Source organism: Chinchilla lanigera, unplaced genomic scaffold (genome assembly GCF_000276665.1).
Source record: "Chinchilla lanigera isolate Chin_1 unplaced genomic scaffold, ChiLan1.0 scaffold00024, whole genome shotgun sequence".
Taxonomy (NCBI): domain Eukaryota; kingdom Metazoa; phylum Chordata; class Mammalia; order Rodentia; family Chinchillidae; genus Chinchilla; species Chinchilla lanigera.
In genome coordinates, this window is record NW_004955425.1 from 19,869,608 (window position 1) to 19,895,171 (window position 25,564).

General features: G+C 36.8%; 1 protein-coding gene and 1 long non-coding RNA gene across 7 annotated transcripts in view; one reads left to right on the top strand and one right to left on the bottom strand.

The window, feature by feature from the left end:
* Ctnna3 (catenin (cadherin-associated protein), alpha 3) overlaps positions 1-25,564 on the bottom strand; it is a 1,502,556-nt gene that overhangs the window by 1,245,963 nt on the left and 231,029 nt on the right. The window lies entirely within an intron of this gene.
* LOC102027877 overlaps positions 20,503-25,564 on the top strand; it is a 76,697-nt gene continuing 71,635 nt past the window's right edge. For 2 of the 3 annotated variants that reach the window (XR_001234294.1, XR_261156.2), the window contains exons 1-2: positions 20,508-20,593; positions 21,002-21,268. This is a non-coding gene — a long non-coding RNA (uncharacterized LOC102027877). Of the gene's footprint in view, positions 20,686-21,001; positions 21,269-25,564 lie in introns of all 3 variants that reach the window. The other variant, XR_261157.2, reaches the window with a different exon arrangement.

Consider the following 25,564-nt stretch of genomic DNA (forward strand, 5'->3'; position numbering starts at 1 on the left):
CTGTTCTGTAATAATATAATGCAACTGGAATTAGCCAACCCTTAAAAGTGTGTCTTGACCTCCTTCCCGTTTGAGAATGATGTATCTCCCCACTTCCTACAGACAAGGGATGAAAAACATGAATCATGTGCATGTACTCTCTTCCTCATTCTACAACACTACTGCCTTGTTCCAGACACCCAGAATTACAACTCGTGCTACCAGACTAAGCAACCAAGCACTCCTATCTGCACTGATTCTCAGTCTCAATAACTCCTGCAAGATTTTCATTATTATCTCGCCATCATCTGTCCTTGTCAGGCCAAGATAATTGAGTCTCAAGCTTTAGACCTTTCAACTCAGTCTTCAATATGCTTGTCCTGCAGTCATTGCAAGGTCACCTGGTTCTCTTCACTACCAATAACAGCAGTACTGAGGCAGTACTTCCGTGGCCTCAACCAAATTATCTGGCTCCAAAACATTATATCCCACTTTTGTAGCTAATTCCCTCTCATCTCTGATTCCAAAAATGTTTAAGCCACACTTAAGGGTCCTGAAAGAAGTTTTACCTCCTTGTGTCCTAGTTTCCTTACCTAGCCAAGGTTCTATGGTCCATCGTTATCGCCAGCGACCTGACGGCCCTCTCCCCCTTTGTTTTACTCTCCGGGTAAGACCCACACCCTGAATCACTGTGACTGTTATCATCCATGAACCCAAGTAGCTGAGCATGTGCTGCAGTACACCATGCTGACAGGCTTCACTTTAAATTCATGACGATTAATCTCTGGCTGAGTTCAGTGTTTTCCAGCGAAGTTAGCTATCCCCAAAGATACTGTATGTCTAAAAGTCCCAAGATAATAAAAAAAAATAGTAATAACAATATGAAAATTCTCTAAGGTAGTGAGAACATTTTAATTTAGGAAAAGAAGGAGGCTTTATATACAAAATATAATTAAATTAAAGGCACTCTTTCTACTAGCAAAACAGTATAGAGTGAATTTAATAAAATTTATGCAAAATCTATACACATAAAACCTAATAAAACAATTGAAAACACAAGTAAGACTTCAGAAAATGAAATTACTTTGGCTAGAAAACCTCAACATAATAAACATGTCAATTCTCCTTAAGATAATATAAAACATGACTCCATGAAAATAAAAGTATAGCAGCTTGTTTGGAGGAATTGGTTGTTGATAAAATTATTTTTGACTGAAATAGCTGATTCAAACTTCATATAAATAATAAACATAAAAGAATAGCAAGCAAACCTATTAAAAAGAAGAATAATAAAGGGATGAGGAAATGGGAATTGATATACATTAAATTAGAAAATAATAATTTTCTTAATAATTTTAAAAGTCCAAGGGCTTGAATGTCTGGATTAACAAAAAGTGCATTTTTAAAGCATTGGTTAATTAAAATACTAATGTTATAAGGTGATTAAGAATGGAAAAATCCAAATATAGATTCAAATACATTATAAGAATGCATTGTACCATAAAAGTGACATCTCAAACAAGTTGGAAAAGATTTGCAAGTTAGGAGATTGAAAAAATAGGACAACAATCTGGAAAAAATTTAAATAAAATTATGTCCATGCCTCACATTATATCAGTACATTTTGTATATGTATATTCTATATAGACAAAAATTGCTTATAGTACCATACACTCACATGAGAATTTCTTTTAAATCCTGGAATGAGTAAGTCTAAAACAAAAAACTATAAATCTCACTAAAATAAAAATCTTCAGATGGAAAAAAGGCATCAAAACAAGTTGAATAGACAAACTGGAAAGTGAATAACTTCGAGCCATATTGCAAGCTGTTAATCTCCCCAGTATTTAAAAAGCTCCTAAAAGTCAATAAGAAAAAAGAAGGTGACCATTCCTTAAGAAACTTCATAATGACTTATAAGATTAGTAAATTAATCTGATTCTGGCAAAGCAAAAGAGGGTGGAGAAAGAGCGTTAAAAAAAAGCACTGAGATGTGTTGTGTACATGTACCAGTTCCCTAAAGTGAATGGGACCATCATGTGCTTCACACAGGTACTACTATGAAATTAATATGAATTTCTAATATTAATTTTAAATTAATATGAATTTTCAATATGAAATTAATTTAAATTAATTAAATTTTAAATTAATATGAATTTTTAATATGAAATTTAAAAAAAAGATTTTCAAAGATAAGTAGGTAAAGAATGTGAACACGTGTGTATAATATTTATTACGTATGTAATTTTAACCTTTCTAAGAAAAACGTAAATTAAACCACACGAGATAATATCTTTTGTCTCTCAACTTAGAAAAAGGTAAAGAAATTTAAAGGCACAGCAAATTTTTGGTTTTTCTTTCTGATATAAGACATAAATCAGTACCAGAATTTTAGAGGGCACTTTAGCAATACCTATATGAATTACAAATGTGTGATTCCTTTTAACCTCAAATTTTCACTTCTGAGAATTTCTCCTATGGATAACACTTGCAAAATTGTAATATATGTATTTTTATATATTGTATATATTTGTGTGTGCACTTGTCTGTGATGTTATTACATTATTATAAAATATTAAAAACACTTTAAATGTCTATCAATAAGACCTGGTGGAATAAATTTTGGTGATGTATAGAATCAAACAGTATGAAGTTATTACAAAAAAGACTAAGGTAGATCTATATGCACTGATGTGGAAATTTCTTCAACTTGGAATGTCAAGTGAAAAAAATAAGTTGAAAAAGAGTTGTATAGTTGTTAGTTTTCTGTAAATTATGGGCACATAATCTATATTTATGTTTTCTTATATAAATATAAAGACTGTCTGGGAAAATGTAGAAGAAAAATATAACTGCGATTACTCTGATGGATGGGTAGGGTTTTGTAGATGAGGGCACAGAGGTCAAATATATTTCACTGTATATTTCGTATATAATTTTTTGAAGTTCATAAATGTATAAAATAGGTCTGTCCCTCTGTCCGGATCTCCCTAGAAAACTCTATGTTCCATAAGTTTAGTCATTTAGTTGTTATATTTGATGTGGAATCTCCAGTGCCTCGAATAAATTCTAGCAAAGGTTACACCTTATAGAAAACCTACTTTTATTGATTAAGCACTCACAATTATAAATTTCGAGACCATTTCCTAAATAATCTCTAAGATTTTCTAAGAGTTCTATAATAGGTTTTAACAAAAAAGAAATTTTTTATGAGAGCCAGATACTAAAAATGTTAGGCTTTCTTGACAATGATGATTCTGTGACCACTACTCACTCTGCTGTTATAGAACAAAAGCAATCACAGGCATTAAGTAAATGAATGAGTGTGGGTGTGCGCTAAGAAAACTTTATGAAAACAGGAGGGCAGTCAGGATTATGAGAAGGGCTATAGCTCGCCAATCTTGTCTCTCTGATTATTTCCCAGCTGAATACTTAAAAACATACAAAGTTTCCATCTTTAAAATAAAACTTAAATAAGTGAATACATGTACAAATAATACACAACTTTTGCCTGAGGAATAGAGTTTAGCTATTTTAATTATCATCTATAGGGTTACTTGTTTTACACTGGGTTATAAAAGAACACACCTCAGGTGAAGCAACCTCAGATGAGGGGAAGTAAAAGAAGAGCACATATGGTCATGCAATGGACTAGGGTCCCCGCATGAAGAAACTGTAAGGACAGGCCAATTGAAAAGAAAACATTCTTAGCTTGTCTTAAACATATTTTAAGTTTTGCATTTGGATTGTTCCTGTTTTACTAGGACCTTGATGTGCATATTAGGTTAAGACGCTAGGCACATACAATTATCCCATCTTTGGTAAATGGATCAAAAACATATGCTGGAGGACAGACAGCCTCTTCAACAAACGGTCATGGGGAAACTGGCCATCCACATGCAGAAGACTGAATCTAGACCCACATCTACATCATGCACTAAATTAAAATCAAAAGGGATCTAAAATCTGAATGTTAAGACAGAAACACTTAATCTGCTGGAAGATTAAATAGGTAAAACTCTTCTTTTTTTATTTTATTGGTACATTTTAGATATACATAATGATCACATTCATCATAGGGAATTTGTACTGTACATGATATATCTTGATTCTGCTTTCTCCCCAGAGCCCTCCCCTCCCTTCAACCTCTCTTCCCTTCCAAAATCTTTGTTACCATTTTCCCTTTTATTCTCTTTTTTTCTTTTACCTTCCTTCTTTCCCCCTCCTTCCTCCTTTGCTCCCTTTCCTATTTGAATATTTCCTTCCCATTTTTAATATGTATAATACATTTTAGTCCTTATTTTGGATTCTCACAGCAAGAAACAGTATAATATTTACACATGTATGTTCAGTTTATTTCACTGAAGAGTATGGTCACAGAGTGCATCCATTTACTTATAAAGGCCTCACATTTATCCTTCATATAGCAGAGTAGTACTCCGTTGTATAAAAATACCAAATCTTCTTTATCCACTCATTAGTTGATGGGCATTTGGGCTGTATCCAAGGTTTAACTATGATAAACTGCACTGCTATAAACATGAGTGTGCATATCACTGTGGTATGGTGCTCTTAATTCATCCAGGAAGATACCAAGAAGGAGAACAGTTATTTCCACAGTGATTGCTCCAGTGTACACTCCCACCAACAGTGGAGAAAGGTTCCTTTTCCCCGACAGCCCCACCAGTATTTGTTATTGGTTGATTTCTTAATAATTGGCATTTTTTCTGGAATGATGTGGGATCTCAGTGTTATTTTAATTTGCACCTCGCAAATGACCAGTGATGTTGAAGGTCTTTTCATATATGTATTTGCTATTTGTGCTTCATCTGAGATCTATTCATTTCAGACGCCTAGTTTTGGATTGTGTCTTTAAATTTGGGGGCTCTGATTTTTTTTCAGTTATTTATATATGCTAGATGTTAGTCTTTTGTCTGAAGAACAGCTGGAAAAAAAATTTTCCCACTCTGTAGGTTGTCTCTTCACTCTGTTGGTAGTTTCTTTTGCTGTGCAAGAGCTCTTTAATAAGATGAGATTCCATTTGTTGATTCTTTATATTATTTCCTGTGAGATTGGGATTTTGTTTATAGTCTTTGCCTACACTTTTGTCTCCAAGAGTTCTACCTAGTCTATATTCCAATAGATTTAGGGTTCTTGTTTTAATATTTAGTGTATGGTGAGAAATATGAGGGATATGGGTCTAGGTTTAATCTTCAGCATGTGGAAAACAGTCTTTCCAGCACCATTTATTAAAGAGGCTATCTTTCTTCCAGTGAAGGTGTCTGGCACTTTTGTCAAAGATAAGGTGGCTGAGTGTGCTTGGAGTTGTTTCTATATATCATGATCTGTTCCATTGATCTTCAGGTCTGTTTTTCTGCCAGTACTGTGCTGTTTTTATCCCAGTAGCTTTGTAGTATAATTTCAAGTCAGGTATTGGAACATCCCCTGCCTTGCCTTTGTTACCCAAAATCACTTTTGCTATTCTAGGTGTATTCTGTTTCCAAATAAATTTTAGGATTGTTTTCTCTAATTCTGTGAGGTATGCTGTTTGTATTCTGATTGGGATTATATTAAATCTGTATTACAGTTTTGGAAGTAGGCCATTTTCACTATATTGGTTCTACCTATCCAAGAATAAGGAATCTCTTCCCATTTTCTGATCCCTTCTTTGATCTGTTTTTTCAGTGTACTGTAGTTTTTGATGTAAAGGTCTTTTACTTCCTTCATTAAATTGATTCCTAATTATTTTTATCCTGCTGTGAAAAGTATGGTCTCCTTAATTTCTCACTCAGTGAGTTTTTTATTTGTGTAGAAGAGTATTATTGATTTTTTTAGTGTTGTCTTTGTATCCAGCTATACTGCTGAATTCAGTTATTAAATCTAGAATTCTATAAATTCAAGATACTCTTCTTTCCCTTGCCCAATTTGTTAAAATTATTTGTGTACATTTAATCCTACCACAATATGAGCAGACTACAGGAAGCAACAAAAGATCTAGTTTATAATTATAACTACCACCAACTAGCTGTGTGACAAATTTTGTTTTTCATAGTAAAACAAGAGTTAGACTACATGCAGCAAAGTCCTTTTATACTAACATTTGGCAATAGCTAGAGATGTTTTTGATTGTCGCACCTGGTAAGTGTTACTATCACCTAGATGAGGGATGCTCCTAAAATCCTGCAATGTAGATGACAATCTTTACAATGTTGTCCAACACTGGATGTCAATAATGCCCAGGGTGAGAAGCACTGTTCTAATGCAAAAGACACATATCTGCTTCATGGAAGATAGTCAGTGACCGTGCTTTAGATCACAAATGTTGCCCAAAAGTCTCATGTGCGCAGAGATAGGCTCTTGGAAGGTGATTGGATCATGTAGTGCTATAACCATCAGTGGATTCCTCCGCTGGAAAATTTGTAGTTTAATGTGCTGGCGAGGGGAGGGACCTGGTTGGAAGAGGTCAGGTACTGGGGTGTGACCCAGAAGACTGTTTTATTTTCCCTGGATACTCCTTTCTGCTTCCTGGCTGCCACTGGTTGAGAAACTTTCCTGTGCCATGCCAATTCTGCCATGGAGCTAATCAGAGACTGACCTCTCTAAAACTATGAGCAAAATTGAACCTCTCCTCCTTCAAGCTGCAGTCCCAGCATCAGAAAAGTAAGTAATATGATGACTACCACCTATTAATTAAGAACATTTTTGGCTAACAAAACCTAAAGTAGTTTATTTTCCTGAAGACAAATTGGTTAGAGTGATTGCCCACATTAGAACGCCATCCATAGCTCACAGTCCCAAACATACCACCCCTCTGATGGAAGGAGAGGAATGGATGAATGCTACAGTGTGAATGCTCGTGTATCTGCAAATTTATATGTTAAAGTCCTAATTGCCAAAGTGACACTAATGGAAGGTCCATGCTGGAGGGGGTGATTAGATCATGAGGGTAGAGCCCTTCTGAATGTATTTGTACCTTGATAAAAGGGATCACAGGGAGCTCGTTCACATCTTCATGTGGGGACAGAGTGAGAAGGTACCATCTATGAGAAAATGGACTTTCGCTGGTACCTTGACCTTGCACTCCCAAGCTCTAGAGTTGTAAGGAATAAATTTCTGCTGTTTATAAGCTCTCTGGGTTTTGGTATTTTGTTGTGTCAGTCTGAATGGACCAACAGAAAAAGCAGCATTAGCCTCATCTGTGCCTTTTATCAAGAAACCAAAATCTAACTTTCCAGTGACCACAATTACCTTTAAGAAAGGTCAGGAAGGGCATTTAGCCTTTGCTGCCAACAAAGGAGGCCAAACTGATAAACCCTAAGCTTTCTGACACTTTGCAGTGAAGTCTAGCAAGAGAACAGGAGGGAAGCAGATCTGAGGTTCTTCAGTTAATGGGTCCCACCCTATTGACCGTCAATATCCTCTCATACAAATTAAGGTTAATAATGAGTAATAAATAAGTCTTCATCACTCAGCTGTTTTGTGGACATCCTGATGAAAGAACAGGCACATAGGACTTAGGATCCAGCTCATGCAGCTCTCAAGGTATTTTACAGCCAATATAGTATGAAAAGTGGCTCTCACTGCAGTGACTTATTGGTCACACATTTCACTTTATGTGTTGCGGTTAGACATTAAGTCAGGGACAAACCAAAGAAACTGGAAAGCCAAGTGTCCCTGCTTCCATTACAGGGTGAGAGACAAACTAAAATACTAGTGACCAGAGACTAACATAGTGAAAAATCTTGAAAACCCCCCTCCGGGAGCACTTGGAAAAACAGTTTAATCACAGAGAACAATCTCAATTGCTGGCAAAAAAAGAGCCATTCCCAACTAATCTGCTGGGGTCTTCCAGAAATATTACAGCTTTGACAAGGGAAACTCAATATCTGTCAAAGCTCAAAGACAGATGTTAGAGCTCATGGGTGTGATGCCTTTGAATTTGTATAGAGTCATCTAATCCAGTGGTATAAATTCATGACACTTTGACTTAGACTTAAAATGAGAGAGGCATGTTTGCAACCCAGTGCACAGATTCCTCTAGAGAAGCACATATCTTCAGGGTTCTAACATACTTTAATTTGAATTCCTATTTAGTACATAAACAGTGTAGACCCTGCTGAAGTTTTGTAAGCCCCTGCAGATGTAATATATTCAGATTTCTCAAATGGATCTAAACAGATTCTGGGATAACAGCTGAAAAGGAAAATTTATAAGCCAAAAAGGAAGGTGTGCTGCAGCAGCAAGAGAGAGGAAAGAGTGCATCTTTCACTGAGAAGGAGACACACAATGAGAAGTCAGCAAGAGGGAATTTCGTCCCGTTTAAGGGTTGGGACTAGCTGCAGCCTTCCAGTTCTTTTCCATTTAGCATATCTAGCGGGACATGGCTAAAGTAATTTCATAGTATAATCCTCAATATCTTATCTAATATTTTTCCAATAGTATTTCCTTTATACTGACATTCAACAACTGATTAAAGTACAGGTTCTGGAAATTTGAAATAAATTATTTCTAATTTTTCAAGGGTGATTGAATTCTGACATACAAGGTTTCGGCTCAAACTTTTCTTTCTGTAAAAAGAACAATGTCTTCTTTAATAGATTTATCCTTAAGGACAATTTCTTAGGGACATTTTGGCCTTTCAGTAGATACATGAGCAATTATGAGCATATGTCAGGCAAAGATGCCTGATGCAGTTCTCACACCACTGCCCACACTCAGTCCCCATTTGTCTGCAGTGCAAATACAGAGCTTCTTCAGTGAGCTCCTCAGTCCACCAGTGAGCAACCACTGAAAGGGGACCTAAACATATTTGTATCTAGAGCTTCTGAATATAAAACCTGACCTCATGTGGAAATCACTCACTACTTAGGTTTTGGCTTTTTTCTTTTATTTTTTTGGTACCAGGAATCGAACTCACAACCTCACGCTCGCCAGGCAGGCGCTGTGCCGCTGACCTACATCCCCAGGCCTGATTACCTAGGTTTTAAAACCTTTGTCAACTATGCTGAAAACTGTAGTAAAATATTATATAACTGCAAAGGCATTACTAGTGTAATTTTCTTATTTTTAGGAATCAGTCAAAGGCCACACAGGCTAGTGAAGAAAGCACAGATGTGAGAGTCAGAACACTAGAACAGTCTGTGTCATTAGTAGAATTCAGCTTGGGCAAGTAACTTAAAACCTTCAAGCCTCAGTTTCAATATCTGCAAGATGGAGAGGATATAATCTGCCTGCCTCATTCACAGGGTTTTGGTGGTAAGCATGAACTGTGGTCCCATGAAAGGCTCTATAAAGTAGAAGACATCATATAAAGGTATGACCACAGTGCTGTAGACAGGAGATTCTGACCCAGAAGGCCCATGAACTGCTAACACCAGGGTCCACATTTGGGTCCTCCCTGCACGTGCCCTGTGCCACCTGAGGTACTACAGCAGGTGGTCCACAAACTGCTGGCACCGCAGTTTGATTCTGGGCTTCACATCTGCCCTGATCTCCTGGAGGTCACAGAAGCAGGCAGTCTGAGATCACCACCAGTGCAGCCCATGTCTGGCTCCTGAGCGCACCCTGAGCTGCCTGGAGACACAGAATCAGGCAGTATATGATTCGCTGACATCACAGTTTGCAGCTGAACATCAAGAGAACCAGGTATTTCCCATGTACTTCCTGAGGGCAGAGCAGGTGACCCATTACCCCACTGACATTACAGTCTGAGTCTGAACACCCCCCCCCCCGTGTGCCTGGTGCAGACAAATTCCGACTCAGAAGGCCCATGCACTGCTAACACTGGGGTTCACATTTGGGCCCTCGCTGCACCTGTCCTGCACAGTCTGAGGTACTAGAGCAGGCGGTCCACAAACTGCTGGCACCGCAGTTCATATCTGGGCTTTACATGCATCCTGACCTTCTGGAGGTCACAGAAAAAGGTGGTCCATAATCACTGTCAGTTCAGCCCATAATCACCACTAGTGCCACCCATGTCTGGCTCCTGTGCACACTCTGAGCTGCCTGGAGACACGGAATCAGGTGGTCCACAAACTATTGTCCCTGCAATTCATGTCTGGGCTCTGCCTAAGCTACCTGAGGACACAGGACCACTGGTCCATGGTTACACCACCAGCGCAGCATGCTTCTGGGTCATACTTGTGCCCTGAGCTGTGAGGGGACACTGGACCAGACAGTCTGCAATTGGCTGACATCACAGTTTGCATCTGAGACCTGGGAGAACTAGGTACACTTCATCATCTGCTGGAAGACCCCACATTAAGCAGTGCATCTCAGCAGACACTGAGGGATAAGCCTGACCCCCAGGAAAACTAGGGACAAAAGCAACCTTGCCTGAGAGGCCAGAGAAGAGGGAGACTGAGCGTTCTGCCTCTGGCATCAAACATGAAAAGATGAAGGACTAAAATGCAGTCTCAGAAACCCAGCCCATGGGGCTGGGGATTTAGCTCAGCGGCAAAAGCGCCTGCCTGGCAAGCGCAAGGTCGTGAGTTCGGTTCCTGGTACCGGAAAAAAAAAAAAAAAAAAAAAAAAAAAAAAAGAAACCCAGCCCACTCAGAACAAGTCCAGGAGACACTGACATAGGAGAACTTGTGTACAATGACATAGGAGAACAGGTGTGTGTAAAGCTGCCAAAACTGCTTAAATGAAACCAAATATAGAATTTCAAATCTTGAAGACAGCATGGCAGCTAGCGACCGTGAAAGAAAGGATCTCTTAAAGTCAACAAGGAACCAGGAAAAATCAATTCAACACTGCAAGATGAGGCAAAGAGGAATAATGTACGACTAAGAAGAGTCAATGAAACAGCAGGATGCAACACAAATGACATGAAAAGAATATTTGCAGAAATGATAGCAGAAAATTTCCCAAGCATGGAAACAGAATCTGGTATATAGGTAAATGAAGCATATAGAAATCCAAGTAGTCATAAGCAAAATGAAACCACACCCAGACATATAATAATCAAGATCCCAGATTTCCAGCAAAAGAACAGAATATTAAAAGCTGCTAGAGAAAAGAAACAGATCACCTAAAAAGGAAAGCCCATCAGAATTAAGGTGGATATCACAACACAAACCATCCAATTGAGAAGAGCTTGGATCAAAGTATGACAGGTCCTAGGACAAAACAGCTTTCAACCAAGACTGATGTATCCTGCCAAACTATCCTTCAAATTCAACGGAGAAATAAAAAATTTCCATGACAAAGAACAACTGAAGAACTTCATGAGTGCCAAACCATCCTTACAAAGAGTACTAAAAGATATTCTAGACAGAGAAAAAAATGACCACAATTTCAGGAACAACAATACAAAGGAATCCTCAAGCACAGCAAGTGATTAAACAGGTAGAAAAAGTAGGAAACCAACAGTAAGTAAATAACATGTCAATGATAAGCCAACACATATCAGTTATAAGCATAAAAGTAAATGACCTCAATTCACCAGTCAAAAGAAACAGACTGACAGAGGGAATTAAGAAACAAAATCCAACAATATGCTGTATACAGGACACACATTTTACTGAAAGGGAAATCCATAGATGAAAGTCAAAGGATGGAAAACAATTCCAATGCAACAGGAACTCAGAAAAAAAGCAGGGGTAGCTATTATGTTTGCAGACAATGTAAACTTCAAACCAAGAACAATAAAAAGAGGTAAAGAAGGTCATTACATACTTCTTAGGGGAAAACTACAAGAGGAAGAGATAACAATCATAAACATGTAGGCACCAAATATCAGAGCACCAAACTGTATAAGATAAATCTTAACAGACATGAAAACCCAAATAATTAATAATGCTATTGTAATAAGGGACCTCAAAACCCCTTTGACACAAAGAGCTAGGTCAACTAGACAAAAAATCAGCAAAGAAATAACAGACCTGAACCAAATCTGCAAACAAATGGACCTAGTAGATGTATACAGAGTGTTCCACCCCATAACATCAGAATACACACTTTTCTCAGCTGCACATGGGATTTTCTCTAAAATAGGACATATTCTAGACCATAGAGCATACATAGCTAAATGCAAAAGAATCGAAATTATCCCATGCATATTGTCTGACCACAGTGCAATGAAACTGGAAATTAATGACAAAAGGAATGCCAAAAACTCCATAAACACTTGGAAATCAAACAACAACCTCCTGAACAACCAACTGGCCCCAGAAGAAATTGAAGAAGAAATTTAAAAATACCTACAAACAAATTAAAATGTAAATACAACTTCCCAGAATCTGTGGGATACAATGAAAGCAGTCCTCAGAAGGAAATTTATAGTGGTGAACTCACATATAAGGAAAACGGAAACAGAACAACTAATTAGCCTAATGCTGCACCTCAAACTTTTAGAAAAAGAATACCAAGTCAAGCCCAAAACTCAAAGGGAGGAGATTATAAAGATCAGGGCAGAAATTAATGCAACTCAGACAATGAAAACACTACAAAAAATAAATGACTCTAAGAGTTGGTTCTTTGGAAGAAAAAATAAAATTGATAAACCCCTGGCCAACCTTATCAAAAAAAGAAAGGAAAGAACTCAAATTCATGCAATAAGGAATGAAGAGGATGAAATAACTACAGATCCCACAGATATTCAGAAGATCATTAATACCTACTTTGAAAATCTTTACTCTCATAGGATAAAAAAACTCACAAGAAATGGACAGATTCCTAGATATGTACAAATTACCAAGGTTGAATCAAGAAGATATAAAAATCCTGAACAACCCAATATCAATTAATGAGATTGAAAACGTGATTAAAAACTTACTAAGAAAAAAAGCCCAGGCCCTAATGGATTCACAGCAGAATTTTACAAGAAATTCAGATAATACCAACCCTCCTCAAACTCTTCAATAAAATTGAAAAGGAAGCAATTCTCCCTAACTCATTTCTGGAGGCAAGTATTATACTGATACCAAAAGAGAAAGACCCAACCAAGAAAGAGAACTACAAACTCATCTCCCTAATGAATATAAATGCAAAGATACTCAATAAAATACTAGCAAGTAGAATGCAGCAAATCATCAAGAAAATCATACACCATGACCAACTCAGATTCATTCCAGGAATGCAGGGATGGTTCAATACTCGCAAATCAATAAATGTTACATACCATATCAATAGAGCCAAAGACAAAAACGGCATGATCATCTCAATAGATGCAGAAAAAGCTTTTGACAAAGTTCAACATGCATTCATAATAAAAACCCTACTGAAAATAGGAATAGCTGGTCTTTACCTCAATCTGATCAAAGCCATCTCTGACAAACCAACAGCCAAATCATACTAAATGGATACAAACTGAAAGCTTTACTTTAAAATCAGGAATAAGACAAGGGTGTCCGCTGTCACCACTGCTATTCAACACAGTTCTGGAAGCATTAGCCAGAGCAATTAGACAAGAGAGAGAAATAAAAATAATAAGGATAGGAAAGGAAGAAGTAAAATTATCACTATTTGCAGATGACATGATACTTTACATGGAAGACCCCAAAAACTCCACAAGAACACACCTTAAATTAATTGACAAATTCAACAGTGTAGCTGGATACAAAGTCAACACCCAAAAATCAAAGGCATTCCTATACACAAACAACAAACAGACTGAGAGAGAAATTAAGGAAACCATACCCTTCACATTAGCATCCAAGAAACTGAAATATTTAGGAATCAATCTAACAAAAGAAGTAAAGAATCTATTCAATGAAAACTACAGTACTTTGAAAAAAGAGATCAAAGAGGATTTCAATAAATGGAAAAATATTTCTTGCTCATGGATAGGAAGAACCAACATTGTGAAAATGGCCATACTACCAAAACTGTTGTACAGATTCAATGCAATTCCCATTAAAATACCATTAGCATACCTCACAGATCTAGAGAAGACATTCTTTAAATTCATCTGGAACCCGAAGAGACCCAGAATAGCAAAAGCAATCCTGGGCAACAAAGACAAGTCAGGTGGAATCACAATCCCTGAGCTGAAAATGTACTACAAAGGTACTGTAATAAAATCAACATGGTACTAGCTAAAAAACAGACCAGAGGGTCAACGGAACAGACTGAAAGAAATAGTCACAACCACAAATACAGTCAGCCACCTACTCTTTCACAAAGGGGCCAAACAAACTCACTGGAAGAACGTTAGTCTCTTTAATAAATGGTGCTGGAAAAATTGGATTGCCACCTGAAAAGACTGAAAATAGACCCAAGTCTATCATCATGCACCAAACTCAAGTCAAAATGGATCACAGATCTTAATATTGAAAGAGAAACACTACAATGTATTGTAAGAGAAAGTAGGTAAAAATCTTAAAGACATGGGGGTAAGCAGAAACTTCATGAACAAAAACGAAACCACACGTGAAATACTTCAAAGCATCAACAACTGGGATCTCATCCTACTGAAAAGTTTCTGCATATCTAAAGAAATCACCAGCAGAGTAAAAGGAAAATCCACAAATTGGGAAAAAATTGTAGCTGACTGTCCCTTGGACAAAGGTCTTCTATTTAGAATATATAAAGAATTAAAAAACATCAGCCCTCCAAATTCAAAAACCCAATCCGAAAATGGGCAGCTGAGATGAACACACACTTTACAAATCGTAAATAAATACATGAGAAAATGTTCAACATCATTAGTCATTCAAGAAATGCAAATTAAAACAACACTGAGATTTCATCTCACCCCGGTAAGAATGGCTAGCATTAAGAAATCAACCTATAACAAATGCTGGCGAGGTTGTGGAGAAATAGGAACTCTTGTCCACTGCTGGTGGGAATGCAGACTGGTGAAACCAATGCAGAAATCAGTTTGGAGATTCCTCAGAAAACTAGATCTACAGGTCCCATTCAACCCAGCTTATTCCCCTTCTGGGTATTTTCTCAGAAGATCTGAAAATGTCATATCACAGTGATATATGTGCATCCATGTTCATAGCAGTGCAATTTGTAATTACCTAATTGTGGAAGCAATCCAAATGTCCATCCACTGAGGAACAGATAAAGAAATTGTGGTACTTTTGTATAATGGAATATTACTCAGCTATAAAGAAAGATAAACTCAAGGCTCTTATAGGTAAATGGTCACAACTAGAGACCATACTCATAAGTGAAATAAACCAGATCTCCATGTGTAAGCAACGTATTTGTCACTAGTGTAAGAACCTGAAAGAGTGAATAAAAATTAGGAGATATGACGGACACTGTGAAACAAAAGGAAACTGCTCAAAAGTAAAGAGCAACTGGTGTGTGAGAAAAGAGAAGGGAAAGAAGGGGAAATTATATATGTATGTATGTATATACAGATAGCTAACATAGTTGTACTACTGATTTCTATCACTTTACTGAAAGGAACAGTTAATGATTCATTATTTAATCAATCTTGCATATCTCTATTGGTTTTCCTGAGAAATCACTTTGAAGATACCAAAATGTAATACAACAAACATTGTTAATTTCCTACCACTTTGTAATTCAGTCTTGCTTGTATTGTTCTTATGCTATTTTGTAAATGGATGTTTGTTTGTGATGTTTACCTTCTTTTATTTTTAAAGTAAATTTTTAAAAATAAAGGCAATGTGCTAAAGATGAAAACTACAGGAATCTGAGAGGTCTTAAAAACTATTCTCTAGGACTAATTTTCATTTGAAATGAACTGAAGTCCTGTAGCCTAAGAACATCTAGGACACAGTGTGACAAATGTGAAAGTTTCCATCTACTGGAAACTTTATTGATATTCTGAAAAGAGAGAACACACTGTAACCTCCAAAATAAAAATGAAAAAAAGTCTAGTAAAATCTTTCCACAAAAGACTATTCAATGAATAAAAGAGAATGTTGGAGATTAAGTGTAATCATTCAAGGAGCAGAGCTGCAAAGATGTATTCTTTCATGGGCAAAATGCAAAAATTAATTCACTGAATAATCACTGAGTTATTATGAAGGTATAGTAATGAGGGGTTACAAGTATAAGGCACTATTCCCGTTACACAGCACTCACAAAATATCAAAGTAGCAAGAGAAGCTTGATATGACTAAGTGTGTAAATGAATGGTTTATACGTTATCCCCAGAGACGCTCCAACATTACTTTGGCCAGTGAGTGCCAAGGTATCGGAAAGCAGTTTGGAAAATATAAGAAATATAAGAATGAAAAAGTAACCAAAGACTGATCTTATGGAATTGATATGATTTTGATAAACAGGACAACAACCACAGTCAGAGGTCCCTTGGTACCCATGGGTGTTACATCCTCAGATTCTACTAACCACAGAATAAAAATATTTTTTAAAAAAATTTCCAAAAAGGTCTAAAAACAAAGCTTGAAATTTCCATGCTGCAAGTCCTACACAAAATCTGTTCAAACGAAGTGATATTGTTATGTTTAGTTCTGAAACGGGCCCTGAAGCCTCAGGTGTGAGAGAGGATGCGTTCTGCGGCATCGCAGCCGGAGGGGTTGAGGTCTGCTCAGAAAAGGCCGCTGTGTGAGACTGAGGGTCTGTCACCCTCCCAGCTTCGCCTCCAGGCCATCGCGATGCCTGAGGCCGAGCGGGCAAACATAAGTCAAAATAAATCTCTTCTCCTTTAACTCACGGGTGTCAGTATTGTTGCTCAGCAACAAGAACTTGATTATAGACGTTGTACCCAGGTAGGGTAAGCTAGAATTGATTTACAGTATATGAGAGCATTACATAGATTGCATGAAAATACCAACATTTCCCATGAAGGACTTTAATGCGAAACCCTAAACCCCAGGATGTCAGTGTGGATGAGGCTGGAAAGGGGCGGGGCCCTGGAAGAAGCCCGCCTGGGATGCTGAGTGGCCCTGGTGTGATAAGAGACAATTCTATCTGCAGCCTTGGAAGGAGACCTTGAACTACCTGCCTTTGTGCTCATCTTTGTCTTCACTGCATGACTGCTTAGCTCGTCAACTCGAAGAGAAGCCAGCAAGTGGATTAATACCAAGAACTAGAATTCTAAAATCTTAAGGGCTTGGTGTACCCAGTAACAAATCAACTAACAGACCCTCAGCCTCCTACCACCCCACCCCGGTTATCACCGTTCTGGTGAGTGTTTCACCTCTGCTTAAACGCCACCTGGAACCAGGAACTTGTGATTTTTGAAGGACTTAATTCTCCATCCTGTTTTACAATATTTCACAGACAGCCTCCAAAATATTTTAAGTATACAGACTAATATCAATCTTCTGTTTATAAAAGCAATGAAAATCCTAGGGGAAGCATTTGCATAGTAACATGAAAGTCTTTCATATAATTTTTATTAAACCCAGACCACGTATAAAACTAAAACCTCAACTTGCCTGGGACCACAAAGCAATTTAGTGACAGAACCTGGTCTAGAAATTCAGTCTCCGGCCACGAAATATCTTTTCAGTACACATTACTATACCATATATTCTAAGCCAAAGACTATGTTGTACTCCAGATCAAGAACTACACGCTTTATTTCTAAGCCTTCTGAAAATGAAATACATAGTGACCTCTTGAGATATATGTCCCTTCCTCCATGTACGGTCCTCTTTTTCAATAAAGCAAAGTCAGCAGTTACTTTAATGCAGCTCTCAGAAATACAAGGAGTTCATTGGAAGATCTGAGACAAAGCTTTGCTAAATACACGGTTTCCTCCATGTGCCACCACCCCACCCCCTGCTCTTTCATATAAAATAGTACGCTATAACTTTAAACAATTCCCTGTTATCCAGGCATCTCTACTCATGGAAAGTACATGTATAACAGACATATGGAGAGAGTACAGGTATTTTCATACAGGTCTTATCAAAAGGCAAACTAAGGGTTTGAGTGTTTTCTAGAACTGAAAACACTCACAGAAACGGTATCTCTAGCCTTTTTGACATATGAATCCTGTTAATCACTGTCGTACTATCTTTTCTTTCTTTTATCTTTTTCTTAAGTGGTGGGATCAATTAACACAATATCACTATCTAGCTGCTTATTAATCTCTTTTATATGTTTATTGAAAATTCTTCAGTGATAATTTTATTACATTAGCTTACTTAAAACATGTCCAATGAAAAATAATCAAAAACCCTTTGTCCACAGAAGTTGTTCCACTAACAGTTCATAAAATTGGATGTCAGCTTCTTTCATGACAATTTCTTAATTATTTTAAACTAAACAAAGTTAAGAAAGGTCGGTGTTTATCAGCTATGCAAATATCTCAAAATTCCAGGATGTTTTGTCTAGTTAATTATTGAAATGTCAACTAAAAACACTGAAATAACTTCCCTAGTAAAAAGGTACTTGTCAATGAATAATTCAAAGCACCAAATCCTACTGCACGGCACTCACAGCATACTAAAGAAAAAAAAAATTAAATGGCGCTCATTTTTAACAATTTATATTTGATCTTATCATTTTTAAAAAAACTTGAAATTACTGTAAGATAAATACATCCCTATAATAAGAAAAATTAACATAAGAATAAAATAGAAATCAACTAATGAAGATGTGTGACAAAAAGTCACACTAGAAAAACTTTAGCTTATAAGAACTACTAAAAATTAATCTTACTAGAGAACAGTCAATTCAAATATAAGGGGCTGGGGATTTAGCTCAGTGGCAAAGCTCCTGCCTGGCAAGCGCAAAGTCGTGAGTTCGGTTCCCGGTACCGGAGAAAAACAAAAACAAAAACAAAAAAAAATATAAAATCACCCTGAAGATATGTACTGCAATCCTACTTAGTGGCAGGTGCAGACAGAGTATTATATGTGGTAAAGTAAAATCAGACCACTTATAAAACTGAACAGTGATAGTCATTAAAATCTGAGACACAGGTAGGATAGAGGTAAAAATAATCTGTAGTTTTTCTAACCCTTTCCTCCAGACTACTAGAGAATTTCTGCTTGATCCAATATCAAACAGCTTTCCTTTTTATCTCTATCTCTGATTTAATGCTCTTATAAGACCAGTAACTGATTCTTTGCCATTAATGCTATAGAATTACAATAAATTGGCACTTACATAAAAGCTTTACTGTTTTGTACCACATCACGCATATTTATATACCATTTAGGCCAACAGATGATATAGAGTGGTTTATGGGATACATAAAGTACAAATTAGCATAATTTAAAAGTTGGTTGAAAAGAAAAAATAAAATTAAAGACAAAACAAGCTAGCTATCCTCCACTGGCGGCCACACATTTGGCTCTTTTCGTTTTAGTAGCCAACCTGAAATAAGAAAGCCCATCCCTTACAGAATTACAATTTCAGAGGGAATGTTTTCCACTGCTTAAGAGAAATGCAATTATCCTTGATAGTCAGATGCTCTAATTTCACCAAAACTTTTTTCAAAAATGTTAGGGCATAAACATTCTTCATGCCTATAATATATACCGCAACCTCTTTGCACGCATATCTGGTTTTTATCATTCCAAGAATAAAAGGAAAGGTATTGAGTTGTATGTTTACAATCTTCTGCGTCCCCACTGTTCACACACACACCGCCCACTGAGAAAGCAGATTCTCTCTCCTTTTGCGGGCTCAAAGCACCAGAACAGCCAGATTCTAAAACAGGTCCCCAAAGCTAACTTCATCTATTTAATAAAAGTTCAAACCAGAGAAAAGCAGGATGATATTTCAGAAGCCTGTGTGACCTGAGCTTCCTGGGAGCATACAATGGAATGGGAGAGAGATATTTCCCAGCTGCTGTGTATGGGTGATTGGGAAAATGATAAAATTAAGGAGAAATACTTATGAAAGATTTATTCTGTTGCATAATTATTTCCCTTTGGCTGTGCAATAAAAAAAAGTAGTGAAGACTTACATTTTTATTTCATTATTTTGGTTAACACTCTGTTGTTTCTTTGAATGTAAAATGCTAACAAAACTGGGCCATGAGACGGCCAGCTTTATACCACTTATAGTCTAATGACCTCAGTATAGAATAATGGCATCCCGGGGCCACCTGTGGTTCCAACCATCTGCACACTGTCTCACAGTGGACGAGAAGGGACTTCTCCATCTGTCCAGAATTCGCTTATGTAAAAATAAGGTTTTTTAAATTTTTTTAAAACCCAGAAATTTTCTTTCAGAAACTACAAAAAACATAATCAGGAAATTTGAACCAAAAGAGCACTTTCACCAAATGTGATTTTGGGGTACACAGAGCCCTGTGGAGACCCCAGATCTCTCAGTGATCACACACTGTTTAAATAATGGTTTGCAGCTTCACAAACTCAAATAAAATTGGCATTATTTGTATATTTGGTTGTAAGAGTGCAGATTTGTGCATGGCTAGCAACACTGGCTTACAGGAAGAAAGGGTCACACATGAGACAGCTGGCAAACTCCCCACCCTTCCTGGTCTCTTCCGCACCTCTCTTCGAGCAAAGCTACCAGCATTTTGAGCTCAAAGCAGCAAAGCTCTGTGCAGGGACTGCATTCCCACAGAGGGGCCCTCTGTGAGGCAGCAGATGTGTCACAATGGCCCTGGTGAGGACACTCCCTGAAGGATGTCAAAAAAAAATCGGGGTAGTGTTGGAGTGCAGCAAAGCTCTCACAGGCATGTGGGTGGAAGCTACAGGCCTTTGCAGCTGACCCTCAACTTCATGTGGCCTCCAAGGTACACTCAGGGCAACAAAGGGACTTAAATCATACATAAAACCAAAATAACATCACCTGATATGCAAGCACTCAGAAACTGTAAAGTACAATGTAAGTACATGGTAATATTACAACTAAATTCAAAAATGATTTACATTTGTAGGTAGTGTCAGCCCTGATTCCGAATATCTAAATTTCCATGCACTATAGGGAAGATGCTTCTAAAAATATGCAACTTACTTACAGACGCTGAACTAAAGTATAGGAAGTTCTTACTTTTATAACCAGATGTAATATTTCACTTCACTTACTTATGTTTAATCCTATTCTCAAGGGTTTGAAATTCTTCTGAGCAGAAGTCTTTCCTTGCCCAGCTCTCACACAAGTGCCAGGTTCCACACCCACATCCCTCTCTGTTCTTCCACAGATCGCCCATCCCACGCTCTCTCCAGATGGCAAAACGGGCCTTTCTTGTGTCCTTTTGCCTTAAGGTCTGACTTCAACACTTGCTTGAACCAAGTCAAAAGCCTCATTAAACATCAGCTAAAACACCTGGACAGAAGATCCCGAGGGAAAATGAACAAAGGGAAAGGAAAGCAGAGGGCTGGCTGACATCTTCTTAAAGGAAAAGGCAGAAAACTAAGCTTCTAGTTTAAACACAATGGCCTTCGCACATGTTCTGAGAATTGTAATGGTGAGTGAAATATGATGAGTTTTTTCTGTACCTATGAGTTTTGTACTGAGAACAGTAAATGTAGAAAATAGTACCTGTTACTTGATGATTACATGACTGATACTAATTACCCTGTGGCCACAGGCATTAGTACGAGTTTCAAGTAATATTAAACTCAAAGCAAACCCGAAATTCCTTTTTATTCACTCAAATCTGATCAAAAGCACAGAAAAGCCTATCTGCTCCTCAGAAAATTTAAGTTTTTGATCAGTTTTCATTCCCAAACCTCCACCCTGCCTACCTTTCTTTAAACTAATGTTCTGACCTACAATAGGAAGCATATTAGTGAAATTACCATGGGAAGTAGACAGTGCCACTACACAGCAGCTCATATCAGTGCTGCAAAAGATAGAAAATCTTTTATGAAATGGAGTATACCATAGGTATCTGCAAGAGTCATGCTTTTGAAACATGCTGTAGGATTTTGAGGGCTACACAGTAACAGTCAGTTACCTTTCTGCAAGGAAAGAATAATTCTGCAAAATCTTAACATGTTCCTATACAGTACTAGCCATGACCATTTGATCCAGTATGACCCAGACAGCTGTTGCATTGTAACAGCTGCATTAGAATGAGTCTTCCCTCTAGGATGTTAGTTAAATAGAAATCTGATTACTAATTCAAATAACAATATACGGAGTGAGCCTCAAGTCTCCATAAAAATTGTTTATAGCAACTATAGATATTCATGTTATTTCTAGAGGAAGCCTATCCCCTGGGCCAATGTTTGTAGTTTTTTTATTACTACAAAGCTCAAAAGTGCCTTTCATGCTCAGCAGGCACATAACAGGCAAAGAACTGATAAACCGAAAAGCTATCATAAGAATATAAATCAAAAGTTCTATAAAATTTGGCTCGTCTACCCAAATACGTCAAAAACAAGATAGCTGATGCCACTTACCACCGACAAAAAAGAACTTGAAAAGCATGATATTTTAATTCTGATTTTTGCATTTGTAGATTCTCCCCCACCAAATTGATCCACTTAAGCCGGGCACAGTGGCGCAAGCCTGTAATCCCAGCACTTGGGAGGCTGAGGCAGGAGCATCGTTGCAAGTTCGAGACCAGCCTGGGCTGCAAAGAGAGCTCAAGGCCAGCCTGAACTGCATATCGAGACCCTGTCTCAAAAAAAACAAAAACAAAAAATAAATTGATCCACTTATGTACACTTTCCCCCAAACATATATTTTATGAGACTCTTGCCCTTCAACATGAAAGACAAATCATAGCAATTTTCAGCAGAACTAATCAACTTGTTCAGTTAAAAAAAAAATGATCAATTAAAATTTCATCTTTAAAAACAAATCAACTCTTAACCATAGATTAATGGTGCTGAAAGGAATTGCTTTGCAACTTGACCACCAAATGGGACATCTCTACTATGCTGCAATACAAGGAGAAACTGAAGAGAAAAAAATCTACAAAACTCTGTGTCAGGAGAGGAAGTATAAGGAACACCACAGGAAGGAACCATTTATAATCATTTTCTGCTTCACATAATTTAAAGCTGTGGACCAGGAGCCAAATAATGGCAGGGGATATACCTCCTACCAGGCAAACATTGAGGTAACCAGCTCTAATATAACCGACACAGACTAATTATTCTCATAAATATTCTTCACAGTGTTAACACAAAACATCACCACTCTGGCACTAACAGCAGCAGACCAGCAAGTAGCAGAAAATTTAGATCCAGCACTTTCTTTAAACTTAAATTAGCATATCATAGCAATAGAGAGAGAGAAAACAGAACTAGACAGAACCATGATGGAAAACTTTCAGAATCTGAAAATAGGAAGAAGTATTTTCAGATTCTAATAATGAGGATTCTAATTGATGAAGATACCTAACAATAATATCTAAACCTTTTTAAGCACATTAATTCCATTGTCCAAATTAATCCCTCAACAACCTACGTAGACAGAATTATTTCCTTATTTTACAAGCAATAAAACAGGGGGTTTCAGGGTGACCTTAACATGACAAATAGTTTAATGAAAGTACTGCAAATCTTGGCTTCCATTTCAGAGTTCTTTCCATATATCAAGCCATATATATATATATAATTTACTATATATATATTAGTAAGTATAAATAACAATGTATAAATAAAAAGCAATACATTAGCAATTTAAAATACTACCTCAAAAGTACCTTTGTAAAATAAAAGCAAAATATATGTTTTTTATTTCAAAGAGAAAAAATTGAAAATAACAATAAAACAGAGTTTCAAAAGAGATTAATAGGAGAGTAACAATAATTAATACATGCACAGGCATGAAATATTATCCAAACAATGTTAATACAAACCTTCCTTTTCAATGAACTAAGAGATATTAGCTGTACAACTATGTTGTGTGTATATTTTTTTCCTTTTCCCTTCCTTCCTTTCCCCATTCTCCCATCACAGTTTTTCTTTGCTTTTGGACAGTTTCTTCCCTATTCCCAATATCTATTTTACACTTTGGATCTTATTTACTTGTTCAGTTTCTTACAGTAGTGAGACAACACGATGTTTACACATGTGAATCTGATTTATTTCACTTATGAGTATGGTCTCTAGTTGCATTCATTTACTTATAAATGTCTCATTTTTATCCTTCTTTATGGATGAGTAATATTGTTATATTAAAAAAAAAACATCTTTTTTATCCATTCCTCAGTTGATGGGCATTTGGGTTGTTTGCAAGTTTTGGCTATTACAAATTGTGCTGCTATAAACATAGATATGTATATATTGCAATGGTATGATGCTTTTAACTCTTTTGAGAAGATACCCAGGAGGCAAACTGCTTGGTCAAATAGAACTGCTAGTCCTAGTTTCCTGAGGAATCTCCGCACTGATTTCCACAGTGGCTGCACCAGTCTACACTCTCACCAGCAGTGGATAAGGGTTCCTTTTTACCCACAGCCTCTCCAGCATTTGTTATGGGTTGATTTCTTGATGATAGCCATTCTTTCTGGGGTGAGATGGAATCTCAGTGTTGTTTTAATTTACATTTCTCAAATAACCAATGATGCTGAACACTTCTTCATGTATTTATTTGCCATTTGTGTATCTTCATCTGAGAAGTTCATATTGATTTCAGAAGCCCATTTTTGGATTGGGTCTTTGAATCTGGGGAGCCTAAAGCACAACATATTTAAAGAATGAGAGTTGAAATTTTCAAATTACATAGAAAAATTTTCAGACTATTACTGTGATCAAAATAAATATCAGAAAAACATCTAAAGACATGCAACATCAACTAAAAACATTGATTATTCAGAATGGAAATAAAATATATCATAAGAAGAGACAAAGTTCAAGCTCAATTTGAATCTAGAGAAATATGGTTACATATTTACAGTTATAATACACTTGATGATAGGACTTCTCAGGAGAACATCTAAAGTAAAATATTAAATGAGATTTTTCCAACATTTGAATTTTATAGATATAGTCTTTAGTAATAGAGTATTACCTTCATCATCTTGAAAAAATTACCCTCCCAGCTATAAAACTTAGTATTATGGATGTGAAAAATCAATAGTGATAGATAAGTACCACTATGCTTAAATTTTAAAGTCATTATTAATTTCGTATAACTTCAGCAGAATTTTTCATTAGGTGCATCCAGATACAATTACCACAGGAAATTCTCTACACTCTGATCAAAATCTTGAATCATATTATTGATAATCGAATAAAATTCATTGCTCTTGGCTAAGGCATTGAAGGCCTTCTTGTTCTGGCTCATCCTAACTCTTTCAGCACTATTTCTTACACTGTTGTACAAATATACTAAACATTGTATGCTTTCCCACTTTTACATCTTCTCCCCCAAACTTTTTCCCTACTGGAACAGCTTCCCTTTCCCCTTGTTAAAATACTTTTTGTTTAGTCTTCAGAAATGGGAGTGAAATTCAGTGGTAGAGCACGTGCTTATCATTCACAATGCCCTGTGTTCAACCTCAAGACAAAACAAAATAAAACAAAATAGAAACAAAATCAAACAAAACAAACTAAAACACACTGAAGGCCAGCTTACATCTTGTTTCCTTAGTGATCGCTTTCGTGGTCATCTCACCTGTAGGAGATATCTTCCTCTATTAAGGTGCCTACCAGTTTGTCTTATGTTCTGATAATTGTCATAACTCCCAAATATTTATAAGTATCATAATACCAGAGATTGTCTCAAACTTCAATATTTCAAATGAATTTATTTTAGCACTTTAGATCAAGTGTGTAATCATTTTTGTCCCACATGTACTACA